Raw genomic sequence first — 15,817 nt, 5'->3', positions numbered from 1 at the left:
ATTTTTTTCTATTTAATAATATTTATTTCAAACTTGCAAGTTGAGTTAAAAGTTATGGTAATAAATTCATTTTTTTTTTATTAAAACTTTCACTTTAAAGAACAAAAAGAAGTAGGTTCAAAATGATTACTTTTAACATATTAAAAATCAATAATAATTTGAAAATAATTAATTATAAAAATTATATAATATATAATTAAAATAATTACTAATCTGGATATAATTAAGGAAATAGGAGTTGATGTTGGGTTGGGTTGGTTACATTTTTAACTTTATAATGCTATAACTCATTGAAAAGTGTACGAATCAACACAATTTTTTTATGAGAAATAATATTTTTTAATAATCCCTTTTTCATTCGACATACTTTATCTTAATCAGGGTATTAATAAGAAACTAGCAGATAATGTAGCTTTTGTAATTATCCACCAATTTCTTAGAATTAAACACTATCTACTGATTTGCATCGAAGCGTTTCTTATGATAGTGATTTTAATCACTGTCAGATTAAATCTATACTGGACCCAACTATGCAACATCCCCACTATGCCGCGACCCCACTGTGCTGGGTTTTTTTTATTGTTATTTTCAAGCGTAGAAAATATTTTTGTGTTCTTAAAACCTATATGTTTCAATGAGAATTAATGAATGTTAATTTGATTATACCGAAATATTTGGTTACTTTTTACTTTTCCAGTACAAGTTCAACAAGTATTTTAAAATTCTAGCATTACTAAATGTTAAAGTGTTATTAATCCTTAAATAAGTATTATAGTTAATCGTTGTTAGACAAAATAAATTATCTATCAAAAATTTTGTTTACAATTATTTTTAATTTTCGTAATTTTAATTATAATATATATTTTACGTCTTTTAAATCACGTTTTTCTTTAAAAGTTTCTTTCAACATATTATTTTATTAAGACGTTTATTAATTAATATGTATGCATAATTGTACGTATTTAGTTTTTTTTTTTTAGAGCTTTAAATTTTCTACCTTACTTATTTGCTTTCATTATCTCATTAAAATTGACTAATCCCGGTACCGTTTTTGTCTATGAATTCGACGAATAATAAGTTTATATAAAACCCACTTATGTAGTCACACTTTTAAATTCAGTTCTATCATGTTCCTCGTTACTTAAAATAGATTTTCAGCTAGTCAGAATCTATTGATATTTTATTTAAGTTACTAACGGTATCTCAATAATTTTTTTTTACTAGATATAAAACATTAATTAACTCTTCTTAAAATAAACCAGGGACTAGAAACTAAGACGCTAAGGGAGCTAATTTTAGATTTAAGGGTGATAATGCCTCTCGAACTCTCACCTAGTTATGTTAATGAAGCGTTTCTTTTATTGAGCATCTGTTCAATTTCCTTTGCGATCGAGATTTAAAAAGTCTAAACCTTTTCGTAACTTTGAGTTTTAATGTATTAATAAATTATTTTTTATTAAGTTAGTTTTAGGATAGAATGTATTTTGTACAGCACGCCAAAGCTTCAGTAAAGTCTATAATTATTTATTATTATTTATCCCAACTGATGAATTTCAAATAACATGACTAAATTCTCATATTAAATTTAAGTATTGTAATATTGATACTTTTGCCAACAAACAAAGTATTACCGATCAAACAAATTATATGTTAAAAATATATTTTTATTTTTCATTAAAAACATTGGTTTTAATTTTTTGTAGCTTCATAAGTTACTTTAAATTATAATTTGTGAATTACTGAAGTAATCATTCTGTATTAATTGCGTACACGATTTATACTTTCTAAAAAACTTCATATTATTTAAAATTCCTCAACTGATAAAGTAATATACAAATATTTAATAACAAAAGTAAATACACTGTAATATCTTCGAAATTTACGATTGTTACTAGTACCCGGAGTGCTTAAAAAAACAAAAGATAATACTCGATTCTTGTTAAAGTTATTATATACAATTATAAATTCTTGCAACTGTTTAGTTATGTGTTTACTACTACTAATATTACTTATGAATTGGTTCACTTTAAAAGTATAGATTATATTTAAGATAATACATTCTCAAGTTAGATATGTTTTCATAAAATATCTATTCCCAATGACATTTGTTCAATAAATTTGTTTAGAACATTTGACATCAATATATATTTATGAATTGTAGATTTTGGATAAAACATAACGTTAAATGACAGTTACAGTCTGTACAGTAGTACAATAAAATTATACATACTACAATTTACATAACAAAAGTGTGTTATTGTAGAAAAGGAGTTGCAATAAAATTTCGCTGGTTTATGGGTAGGATATAGCAAAAAGTAACCACGATAATAACTATAAATATAACTGAATTGGAAAAATACATGAATACTTCAGTAATATGGAACATTAACCACCAAAATAATATCAAATTTACATAAACATATCCTTTTAACTATCAAACGAAACTGTGAAGGTATTAATTTTACTATGTTTTTTTTTTATTTCTGTCTCAGCCCTCATCGGATCGGTTTTTTTCAACGCTACGTCAAAATATCAAAAAATCATATCTAGTTGAAGACATTACCCTCAAAAATTGAATTAATTTATCTCGTTCTCCGTAAAGGGGGAAAATCTTCAAAAAAATGTTAATTTTTATTATTGAAACAAATCTAATTTTTTTAAAAACATTTTTTACTTAAAACTGCTATTATTTTTTAAAAATGTGACCCCTTATCTGCCCTTAGGAGGAATTTTAAATAGTTTGTCGCGGTTGCATCGAATTTCCGGTGTTACCGCCAGATGGCGATCGCGGCGGTTCCTCTTCACGTCCGACAGGTCGTGCTATGCGACAAGCGGTGCGAACCGGTCGCTCGGGCGCTGGACAAAACATGATATAGACTGATTTTATAATTATCGTTTGAACTGTCACGTTGACCCATTTTTGTTAAGCAGCGGAAGATATTCCAAAATATTGTCTTGTTATTGAAAATAATATTAATACTGTTATTAATAAAAATACCTAGTGTTACTAATTAATTATTACATTTATTACCCTGATTACATCAAGTACCGGAGAATTTCCAGAAAATGTACAAAAATTAACTTTTCCGGCAAAAGTAACTATTTTTAATTTGATATTCTTTGACGTACCATTGAAAGAAATCGGTCCGATTAGAGTTGAAAACAAGTGAGGACAGACATAAAAAAATACATAGTGAAATTAATAACTTCTCAGTCATTCATCATAGCTAAAATATAGTTAACACCTTAATAACAAGGGATAAATTAAAAAATTAAGTGAGATTAGAAATATGTAATTTTGGGGTAAGTGTGTCTAGTGCACACTGGAATGTGATATCATTTATGATTATTCTTAGAAAGAAATTTCATCGGAGTGTTAGATGTGCTCTTTCGACTGTTTAAATGTTTACGCTTGCATTTCTGTTAAATAAAGAGCATGTAACGATGACGATAACTGTATGCTAAGAAACATATTAAGAATAGAAAATTGATTAAAAATCATCAAACTTAAGCAAACGATTACAGAAGAATGGTTCTTCGAATAAAATAAAACTCTAAAAAAAAAATTTTGAAATATTTAATACTATTATATAATAAAGCTAAACATAGGGATTAACATTAAAGAAAATTAAAGTTTAGATTGTTTATCTCTGAAGGGTTAAAGAAAATAATATTTCACTACTTATGGCTATACAGTTTTTTGAATAAAACAATATTTGTCTTTACAAATTTTAATAGTTTTTAAAAAAATTGGTGTCTTATTCTTAATTAATAATCATTTATATACTAACTCTTTAACAGATTAATACACAAATCATTTTATGGCCATTTAAGTAAACAATTAAAATGATCGCACGACGGCTCTTGTTGATTTGATATGAATTTACCTCACATATGAAAAATTATTAAATTTAATTTAAAAAAAGAAATAGGAATTTATGTTGCTTTTGTATGTATGTACCAACTTCTTAAAAATAAATACTATCTACAGATTTGCATCAAAGCGTTTTTTATTATAGTGATTTTAATCACTTTCAGATATCATTTATACTTGTTCCAACTATGCTACACTTCCACACTATGCCGTGACCCCACTGTGCTACCGTTTTTATATTATAAGCTTGTTTAATATAGATATTACCATTAAAAACAACCCAGCACAGGGGGGTCCCGGCACTGTGACGTGGCATAGTTGGATCAAGTATAATGATATCTGACAGTGATTAAAATCACTATAAAAAAAAACGCTTCGATGCAAATCTTTAGATAGTGTTTAATTTTAAAAAATTGGTGGATTATTCCAAAAGCAACATAATCTGCTAGTTCGTTATTAATATCCTGATTCAGATAAAGTATATCGAATGAAAAAGGGATTATTAAAAATTATTGTTTCTCATAAAAAAATTATGTTGATCCATACACTTTTCAATAAGTTATATCATTATAAAGTTAAAAATGTAAAAAATAAAATCGAGAATTTTCACACAATAATAGCATTTGGTAGCTATTTTCACCGTGAAGACAAAATAAAGTCTGAAATTTTTTTTTTGCATAATAAAGTACATTACATTAGATTTAATATAAGATATATATAAAAGTGTCAGATCTTCCGGAAATTTCAAAAGTTAAGTTGAAAAAGTTAATTTTTTATGAAAAAGTGGTCATTTTAAATCCCCCCCTGTGGGCAGATAAAGGGTCAAATTTATTAAAAAAAATATACCAAATAATAGGTAAAAACATCAAGCATCTAAAAAACAAAAAATTATATTAATTTGATTATTTTTCAAAAATGTATGGCACTTTTAAGTAAAAAAAATTGAAAAAATTTCGAATATTAGCGATTTTTAAATTTGTAATTTTTTTGGAGGTTTCCCCCATTTACGGGGAACGAGGGAATTTAGTAAAACCAATACCTTCTCAGCTTCGTATCGAAGCTAAAAATTAACTCGACACCCTTATAAGGTTTATGGGACAAATTATAAAATGCTTAATAATTAATAAATCAAGAAATACATTAAAATAAATAATACCAAAAATAATATTCTTAATATAATTATTATATTAAAAGAAATCAAGTGGTTAATTTTAAAAGAATTACCCTGCATTATAATATTGCCCATTAAAACGATTATATTTGGCTAATTAGTGGGCTGGATACCCCTCCTTCCACAATACTTCCATGTGTATTATTAAAAAAAATTACATGATATATCTATAAAATACTTGGTAAACAATNTTATATCTTTAGTAATTTAAGAAAAGATAAACCTAGAAAATAAATAAGAAAACTCAAAATTGATTTTTAAGATTTAATCAGTAACAATATTTTACAAATTATAAAATTTAAAAAAGGCTGCTTTTCAACTATAAACTGGTTAAATTGTAATAAAATTCAAATTTTGGGTAAAAAAATCAAAGTTTATTGAAGGAATTAAAGAAACCTTTATTTAACAAATTTAAATTCGAAGAAATTAAGACTTAAATAGAAATATTTTAACATTTATTTATTTATGATCCAAAATAGTATAATTTTTATACTTCTATTATTATATAATTTAATCGTGGAACTAATATAAAACTATTACACTAACTCAATTGAAATTTTATTTAAATCATATTAACTATTTAGTAACTTATTTACGCAATAGAAGTTTTTTTTATTAAAAATGAAATTGATGTTAAATTTTATTTGCATAATCCTAATTGTCCATGGAAGTGTAAAATGTGAATTAACAGTAAAACAATTCTTAAAAATGACTGAAAAATCCGGATGGGAACATTTTAAATCGATATCTTTTAAAACAGATGCGAAACCGTATGTTTTGTGGGAATTTATATATAAACCTAATTCAAATATTAAAGATACGTTTTACTGCCGTGATCCAAGTATTGCTAATCAAATATTGTACGCGAATATGTTTTTGAATTGTAAGTACAGTATTATTCTTCATCATTTATTTTCAGTATTAAATCATTTAAGTTTTATTTGCTTGAATTTTAATCCTGAAAATGAAATTAAAGCAGCGGTACAGTGCTTTGAATTATACCGTTTAATAATAATAAGAAGTAAATTATTGATTAGGTCATTGGCACATGCATTGAATCACATTAGTCAATTTTATGAGAATGATTCATTGCGTAACATATTCAATAAATTGTCAAAATTCATAGATGATTTGAAAAAACATTCGGTAGTTTTTCATGACACTAAGTACGAGTTTCTAGAATTATTAATGAAGGATTTCTTTAATATACCTAATATGAAAACAATATTAAAACTTGAAATAGTAAATCACATTAAGATCAAAGATTTCTTAACTGGGTTACGTGGTCCGTTGCAAAAATTTATTCAAGAAAATGATTGTAAGTTGATGCAAAAAGATCCTTTTATATTTTCAATAGTACCTGTTTTAAATTACTCTAGTGGTCATACAGATTGTGGATCACTAAATAATGTCGCAATAAATAGTGTTTTGTTAAATTTTCGTATATCTAACCAAAAAATTTTAAAAAATGATATTAACAATATTGGATTTGAATGTGATTATAAATTAGAGGATTCCATTAATAATGACAAAATTATATTTACTATAAGAAAACAATGAATGTCAGAACTTTGCGTCATTTGAGGAGTATTATAAGTGTACAAATGTATCTGAAAATTAAAATTAATAAACTATAAATTTTGTATTTTCTGTAGATAAATTGTATGTTTGAATATAATTTAACAATCAGTGTCTAAATTGAATTCGCTGTTAAATTTAAAAATATAAAATTTCATAAAAAGTATGTGTTTGATTTATTTCATGTGTTTTTAGATTGATTATTCTTTCATCAATGAAAAATCTTATAAACATAAAATACGTTCTTATTTGACCATAAACATGTTTTTTTGTTATACTTGTTTTAAAACATGGTTAATATAAGAAAATAAATACCGTTTTAGTTAGAAATTAAAAAGAAACTACTGGAAAATACAAAAAATTTATCTAATTAAAAAATTAAAATCACTATCATAAAAATCAATTCGAAGCAAATTGATAGATAGATTTTCCAAAAGCAATATCTCCTTAATTAATACTAATTACAAGTTTTTTGATTTTTGGGTATAATACATGATGAATACTATTTATACTAATTAAATTTAGTATGAAATTAGTATTTAATAATTTAGTGAAGTAATTTTTTAAAAAAAAAGATCGATTATTCTGACCTTCGTTAGTTAATTATAATTTCAGTTATTAAATTGAAATTGTAATTTGTGTTTAGCTATCGGCAACTAGAATATTTTTTAAAAAGGGTAGCCTTCTTCCTTTTATTATTCATACTGTGTAATACATACATCAAAGACCAGGCATATCACTTGGTCCAACTGTGTCATGCTATTATGTATACGTGATCAGGTGGTTGTTAACATATATGCTGGTGTATTATCAGGGCCCTCCTGTGTGAGCAGTTGTTGTCGGTTGTTTTTGTAGTTTAAAATAAGTAACTTCACATTTTTTCTCACTTTTCTTTTAGTGTAGCGAAAGTTACCGCACTAGGCGGTTATTTAGTTATTGTCAAACCAGAGAGTTGTCGCAATTGGTTTGTCGTCTATGTAACTTGAACGTGCAAATAATATTACTCATGTTATAATTGTAAAGTTGAATAATTTAGGAGAATTTTAAACGGGCTGAGCTGTGTGCAGCAGGAAATGAAATTAAACAGAGAAGACTGGGTTGGATCACCTCAATATAGATGTATTATAATTTAATTAATTAATTATCTCATTTGTTATACATGTTTCATTTGTTATCTTAAGTAAGGGTGCTCAATGTTTTAAATTGTTAAATCATATAAAATAATAAAAAAGTGTCAAACTGATTAGTGTGTTAAGTGTCTTATAGCTGCTAATAGACGAACCTCACCGGTAGGAATCTAAGGTGAACATACTGGATGTACATTAAAAGCTGTAAAATTCCATCTTGAAGATATTTAAAACTATCGCTTGAAACTTATTTTTTGTAAAAAGATAGGGTTAAATAGGTATTTTTTCTTTTCCATTTTGTATAGTTATACTATTTGACCTAAAATATAGTAATAAATAGTTGAAAAATAATTAGAATACAATATTAAAACAATACGATAAACGGTGGTTTTTTAATTGAAAATAACATTTTTTATTAAACTTCGTCACATAAAAGATAAAATGGGGGAATATTAAACTACGCATATTTGCTTTCCTATTTAAAGAAAGTCAGTTGTAAATTGCACCGATTTAAAAAAATACCTAAATCAAAAAAATTTTTGGCAGTTATCATAACAGCACATTTCAATTTCATTCCTGGATATCCATAGACCTAAACGTTTAAAATAATATTCGTTTATCATACTTTTATTTATAAGTTACAGTTTAATATATGTTATAAATACTTAGTATATTCACTACTTTTGTCTACAATGGGTAAAGTATTACAAATATTTATAACAATAAAAATTCTCAATAAGAATTTATACATTTTTTTTAGAAACACTTAATAAATGACGATATAGCGTGGTTTATAATTTTAAGTTTTGTTGTGTCACACTAACAAAGAACTTTAAATTGATATAACTAAATTAATTTAGTTATAAATAAAAATAAATATGACCACAATCATGAAAGAGTTAATTTGGCCATCAATTAAGTTCGATCTTCCTTTAAACGCAAAGCACAAGAAGATTTATAAGATAAACTAATAAAAATTGCATTAAAATAACAAAGCGAATTATCAATAAGTGCTAAACATGTTTTTGATTTGAGGCAATCAAGATATCGGAAGCGGTAAACACTTCTCCCTAATCTTCCTGGATTCCTTACAAGTGCTATCAATTAAGTTGAGGAATCAGATTTAAGATTAAATAATGATGACACAATTAGTTTTTGTTAAAGAGATAATGCAAATTGTTATAGTAACGTGTTTGAGTAATTTAACATTTTAATGCAACAGAGTTAATACTATCTTAGTCGATGGAATTTTTACCTTGTGTTCAAAGTATTGTTATCAACAATACACACAAGTCGGAGCGGTTAATAATTATTATTTACATTTAATTTTTTTTTTACCGTCAACAACAGAAGATATTTATTAAAAAATGTGGACCATATGTTCTACATATGTTAAAAACAACTTATTTCAACCCATTTTTATTTTATTAGACTTTAAAATTGAAGCTTATAAAACTTGTAAAGAAATATACATGCTATGGTATCGAAAAATAAGTTTAATTATAGTACTAAAACAGATATATATTGATAACAATTCAGTATCTGGCAATTGGTTGAAATTATTTTGTGGTTTGTCTTACTTGCCCTCACTACTTATTTGTGATGCGTTGTTGAGTTCAATGATTTCCGATTGTATAATAAATAATTATATCGAGTCGAGTTGTTTTCCGCCTACTTTATAAAGAAGAACATATGAGTTAAATTTTACGTTATAATGTAACATAAGAACTATCGATCGTAAATTTTACTTACGGCCAATTTTGGGATGTATTTTATGTGTCCCATCCAAATATATTGCATGAAAATTTTTTTTGTCAACATAATTTTTGAAAATGTTCCGGTACGATTACATTCTTCAAACCTATATCAAATTAAAACTCTTGAAGTGTATTACATTATTAAAAAAAAAACTATGTTCAATTAAGCAAAAAATTTACAATTATTGTGATATCTAACAAATTCGTATCATATCATATTTTATGATAGTGATGTTAATCACTTTCAGATATCATTTATACTTATCTCAACTTTACCGTGACTTCACGGTACTAGATATTTTAATTATACATTTTTTCTTGAGTGTGTTAACTTAATTATTTTAGATATCAACATAAATATTAAATTAGTTTATGCCTTTTTTTATAATAATTTTAATTATATGTATTTCATTTAAATTATAAAGTTTGAAATAATTTATAAAACATTTTTAAGTTTATATATGGTAATAAAATAGCTCCTTTACGAAATAGAAATTTATTCTGAATGGAATAATAAATAAAATTGAAAAAGATTTTTAAATTGAATTAAAAAATAATTATTATTAATATTTTTTTAAATTATGTACTGTAGAACTGTGAAAGATAAATTTCTGAATAATTATATCTCTTTTTTAACTTTTAAATTATCCAGGGGTAATACTGATTTTAAAGAAAATAATTTTTTTAGGAAATGTGATAGTTATAGCTTTGTACATAATGTCTTAAAACTAATTTTTAAATCATAAATTTGTAGAATTTAACACTCGCTTTTATGTCGCTTTTATTATTAACCTTCTTTTAATTCATTTAAGACCTACACATTTCTGCGTCGCTTCGTGGTACAATGAGCCTTTTTGACCTCGCTTTATTTGTCATCCATCGCCCCATTACCTGTATAATATATAAGTAGTATTATACAGGGTGTTCAGTAAGTCAGGAAACGGGTTTCTATTGTTCTCATTGTTACAAACAATTGTATGTAAATTGTTTGTAACAATGAGAACAATAGAAACCCGTTTCCTGACTTACTGAACACTCTGTATAAACTGTCATATTATGGCAATTTAACTGACCGATACCATGTATCAATGATACATCATGGTAAGGAGGTCCTACGTTATAGAGAGGTAATTTTTTTTCAAAAAATTGTCCAATACACCCTCACATATTGTTCGAATATTAAAAAAAATAAAACCTACCAAATTTGGTCATGATAAATCAACTTTAACACGTGCCACAAGAGAATTGAAAATCGAGCCTGAGGGGTTGTTTTTCAGTTTTTTGAACTTAACTTAAAAACGATTAAACTTACAACAAAATTATATAGAGCATAATTTTTAAACATAAATATTTACTATAAAAAAAACGTTTATGTTTTTTTAACAAAAATTCAATAATTTTCTGTAAAAATTAAAAAATTAATCTTTTTATTTTTTACTGAATTATTATTATTTTTTTTTTTAAGTATAAAAATATTTCATCAATTGTTCGTCACACAATAAAATGTTTCATACAAAAGTTACTTGAAATTAAATTTTCTAAATTTAAGTTTTTATATATTTTTCTGTAACTTTAATAATTTCCGTGGCGAGTTAAGTTTAATAAAATAAAAATAATTTATTATCCTGAAACATATAACGTTTTAATTAAAATGAAGTAAAAGCAATGTTTATATTTTTATATTATTTAATTATTGTTTTTTTCGTGTAAAAACATTTAGTTTAAAATAATTTTATAACACACAAACAAAAAATGATATATGTAGTTTTTAGTTTTAGTTTTAGTTATTATTGAGGTGGACATAATGCCCATGCACTCAGACCTGTTGGTCCATTGTGCGCACCTCATACCGAATTGTTTTGATTCGGTTTACCCACCTAAGTGTTATCACCAAAGTGTTAATACATTACCAACCATAAAGTCACCTCTAAAGATGACCAAAGAGTCCTGTCTTTCTGGCGAAATTAAGTATCTCTCTGGGTTTTAGGTTTTTAATATCCTCTTTTTCAGGAAATGGTTTATTCAAGTAGTTTGATCTTAGTGTGGACAAGGCTTCACATTCGCACATGATGTGAAATGAGTCTTCCTCTTCTACTCCACACTTCCTGCACAATGGTGATTCCGATACCCCCATTGCGTTAAGATGCTTAAGCAGGTGACCATGTCCTGTCAGTAGACCAGTCAGGGTGCTTATTTGATGTCTAGTCATGCTATTAAGATCACCCAGCAATAAACCAGGGGTCTTGATAAACATTTTAGATTGTCTAGGTACTACCAAGTACTTCCAGATTTTCCTGTGTTGTTCTCTGCACCAATTCTTGGGTAACGCTTTGAGCGATTGCTCAGTGAGCCCTACCACTGGTTCTGGTCCAACATAGGTGTTCTCTGCTCCTTTCCTGGCTAGAAAGTCAGCATTCTCATTTCCAGTGACACCGTTGTGTCCTGGTACCCACGCTAGTGTAACTTTGTTGAACCTCGATAGTGATTCTAAAGTTTCCCTGCATTCGAGGACCAGCTTTGAATTCACCTGATCGTTACAGAGTGCTTTCAAAGCCGCTTGACTATCACTTAAGATAGTTATCTTCCTATTTTTGTATACCAGCAGGTTCTGAGCCCCTACCAGTATCGCCATCACCTCTGCTTGGAAAACAGAGGGTGTTGTGCCCAATGACATACTGACATTTATTCGTGGCTTTAAGCCCCAAATTCCAGCACCTACCTTTCCTGATTTTTTGGATCCATCTGTATATATCACAAATCCTCCTTTGTCAGTCAGGTGGTTAATATTCCATTCTATACGTGTAGTGATCTCCACTTTGTAGGGAATGTTATTCTTAAGAACCGGTTTGATATAGTCCAAGGGGTATTCTAAAAAGCCCTTGTCTATCTCTTTTAGTATTTTACCATGTTCTGTTGTATCACTCTCCAAAGTCCACATACCTAAGTTGTGGAATCTTAGTGCTGTAGCTTTGGCGTGAGCTTTCACCTCTAGATGCAGAGGAGGCAATCCAATTAGTGCCTCTAATGCGACCGTTGGTGTAGTTCTTAATGCTCCAGTGATGGCAATAGCAGCCATTCTCTGTATGCGACTAAGTTCTTTCCTAGCTGTAATGAGTGCTGTTCTGGTCCACCAGACCAGGGCACCGTACAATATCATAGGTTTAATCACTGACGTGTACAACCAATACATAACTCTTGGTTTAAGACCCCATGTCTTTCCCAAGGCTCTGCTGCAAGTCCACAATGTGGTCATTGCTTTTTTGATTCTTGACTCAACATGTGATTTCCATTTTAGCTTACTATCCAAGATAATACCTAAGTATTTTACTTCTGATTTTAAGCTAATTTCTTGTCCATTCAGAGTAAGAGTGTCCAGGTTGTCTAGTCCTATTCTCTTTCTAGTGAACATAACAACCTCTGCTTTATTTGGATTAACAGATAGACCGTACTTACTACACCATATCTGTATAGTGTTAAGTCTCTGTTGTGCTAAGTCAATAATAGTGTCTGGGAATTTACCCACCACTGTTATAACCAAGTCATCCGCATAGGCTTGTGTATAACAATATTTGTTTAACTCTCTAATAAGCGAGTCCAATACTAGACACCATAGCAAGGGGGATAGAACCCCGCCTTGTGGGCATCCCTGTTTGACACTCTTGATTACTTTGGTCTCATTGAGCTGTCCCAAAATGGAGCGTTCCTTAAGCATGGATTCTATCCACTTAATAATAAGTGGTTCTATTCCACGCTGTTGTGCAGATTCACACATAGCATCGAAGGGAGTATTGTCAAAAGCCCCTTCGATGTCCAGGAATATACCTACTGCATACATTTTATTCTCTACAGCTTTCCCTATCTTAGTAGTTAAGCAGTGTAGAGCTGTATCAGTAGATTTCCCCGTTTGATACGCATGTTGGTTTTCATGTAAAGGGTTCTCCTTAAGAGGCCCCTCCTTGATGTACCTATCAATAAGTTTCTCCATAGTCTTAAGAAGAAAAGAAGTAAGACTTATTGGTCTGTAGGATTTTGCTTCATAATAGTTAGTGCGGTTAGGTTTGGGTATAAACACTACCCTAACCTTACGCCAGCTTTCTGGTTGATAACCATAGGCAAGGCATGCCCTAAATATTTTGCAGAGATGGGGGACGATTATCTCTAACCCTTCTTGCAGAAGTGCAGGGAAAATTTCGTCACAGCCTGCAGCTTTAAAACTGCCAAAGGCTTTTATTGCCCATCTTATTCCACTTGGGGTTATCACTTTCCTGGTTAGTCTCCAATCAGCACAGGTCACACGTTTGTCCTGTGCATCATGTTCCTGTTCTCTGTTGTTAATTGTAGAGTCAGGAAAATGTGTGTTCATCAAATGTGATAATGTTTCATTATCATTATTGGTGAACATTCCGTCTGGCAGTAGTATTGCCTCGACAGTTTTGTTTGGTCCATTCCTTAGTGATCGCAGAAGTCTAGTTGCTATAGGGAGTTGTTGTATATCCCCACAGAACTTCTTCCAGCTTTCTCTTTTGGACTTTTTCAATGCAGATTTGTAGTTCCTTTGGGCGTCCTTATAGGATTCCCAGTGTTGTTCCAAACCTGATTTCATTGCTTTATTTAAGAGCTTACGTGAACTCTTTCTTAATTTAGACAGGTTAGCATTCCACCAAGCTACACCCTGCCCTGTACCTTTCCTTTCTATTAAAGGACAGTTTTCTTTGTAAGCTGAGACAATGGAGTCCTGTAGCATATTTACAGCCCTTTCAGTACTCTGTCTCGACCCCAATCTAAACTGTAGGTTAATCAGGTCACGAGAGAGATCTGCCCTGTATTTGTCCCAGTTTGTTCTTTTCGGGTTCCTATAGTACTCCGTCTCAACTTTGTTAATTTCCAAAGTGAATCGTAAGTGCCTATGATCAGAAAGAGAAGGTTCGGAGGACACTTTCCACCCTTTTATCTTTTGAAGTAACCCTTTTGAACAAACTGTTAGATCAATGACTTCCTGCCTGTTCCTGATAACAAAAGTAGGTTCACTACCTCTATTCAGTATACTTAGGTCTGTAGTCAGCAATAGATCCATTATAACCTCTCCTCTTTGGTTGATGTTACTGCTCCCCCAAATAGTGTGGTGTGCATTAGCATCCATACCTAGGATTAGTTCTAATTTTTCATTTTTGCAATAATTAAAGAGCATAGTTAGGTCCCTACCTGGGTCTGTGACCTCATATGGTAAGTATCCTGAAGCTACTATAATGTTTTTACCATCATTTAGTGTTACTCTAATAATAGTCAAGTCTGCACTTGATAGATTAAGTATCAGGCTGGCTTTAACTTTATTATTAACCAAAATGCAAGTTCTTGGTTTATCTGCTTGTTTATGAAACAGTTTAAAATTCCTTAGATTTAGCCCCTTAATCTGGTGTCCATTTATCCATGGTTCCTGAATAAGTGCTATTTGTAAGGGTGTTGTATGCCTCTCATTTAAGGTCCTTAGTAACACGCTACTGGCCCCCTTACTGTGATGCAGGTTTATCTGAGTGAATTGAATTCTATTGTCCGAGGGTCTACGTTTTAGATCCTCGATTTTGTCAGCTACTGCTCCCAGTTGATCTTGCGACTCCTGGTCTGCATTAGTTGACGTTGCTGTCTCTTTGCTAGTAGACGGTTCACCAAGAGTCCCGTTGTTGGCATTGAGACCTTCAAATACAGCGATTCTTTTGCGAAGAATCGCTAGTTCACGCTCTTGTTCCGACAGGTTGTCCGTAGGATCCCTGATCGTCACAAGTTTGTTGTTTTGTGGTTTTTCTATGTTTTTATCCATATAGTTCCCACGAGAAGTCGAGAAATAAAGGTCCGTCACAGCAGAGCTCGATACTGTGATAAGGCTGTATACTCTATGGTGCGCCAGGTGCCATAGAGGATCCCAATGGTCACTTTACCTTTCGGCTAACTACCCTGTGACAAGTTAGCAACCCTTTCACTTGGTATGGCTGGGTTAGGAGGGCCTATTCGCTGTTAGCAAGCAGGTATGCCCAGGCCTACCGGTCCCAACTAATCAAAGTCATGACCGGCTAAGAGCAGTGGTACGTGTTGCCACCCCCACTGAAATAACTAGGGTCCGCGGGGTTGTTAGGCCCGTAATCCTTGCGGATTCCCTTGCGGGGAATGATATATGTAAATAAAATATTAATTATTTAAATAATTTAAAAATTATAACTTAATTTTTAAAACTTTAACTCATACTAAAAACGAAAAATATCCTATGAACTAATATACTAATTTATTTTTAAGTATTTGCATTTAAAGTTCCTTTTTT

At 29.6% G+C, this 15,817-nt stretch overlaps 1 protein-coding gene and 1 long non-coding RNA gene across 6 annotated transcripts in view; one reads left to right on the top strand and one right to left on the bottom strand.

The window, feature by feature from the left end:
• The window catches only part of LOC126894686 (adenylate cyclase type 5), a 118,217-nt gene that overhangs the window by 32,380 nt on the left and 70,020 nt on the right, over positions 1-15,817 (top strand). The gene's annotated exons all lie outside the window — the stretch shown is intronic.
• LOC126894696 (uncharacterized) lies at positions 9,056-10,907 on the bottom strand. 2 transcript variants are annotated; one of them, XR_007701485.1, is made up of 4 exons: positions 10,707-10,907; positions 10,326-10,398; positions 9,503-9,611; positions 9,056-9,424 (listed from the first exon to the last, which is right to left on the bottom strand). It is a non-coding gene; the product is annotated as an uncharacterized LOC126894696 (long non-coding RNA). The 2 variants fall into 2 exon arrangements; XR_007701486.1 differs by lacking the exon at positions 10,707-10,907 and having other exon boundaries at positions 9,058-9,424; positions 10,326-10,464.

This window comes from Daktulosphaira vitifoliae, unplaced genomic scaffold, assembly GCF_025091365.1.
Source record: "Daktulosphaira vitifoliae isolate Bord-2020 unplaced genomic scaffold, ASM2509136v1 Scaffold_1, whole genome shotgun sequence".
In the NCBI taxonomy this organism is placed as follows: Eukaryota; Metazoa; Arthropoda; class Insecta; order Hemiptera; family Phylloxeridae; genus Daktulosphaira; species Daktulosphaira vitifoliae.
This window is presented reverse-complemented; position numbering and strand designations above follow the sequence as displayed.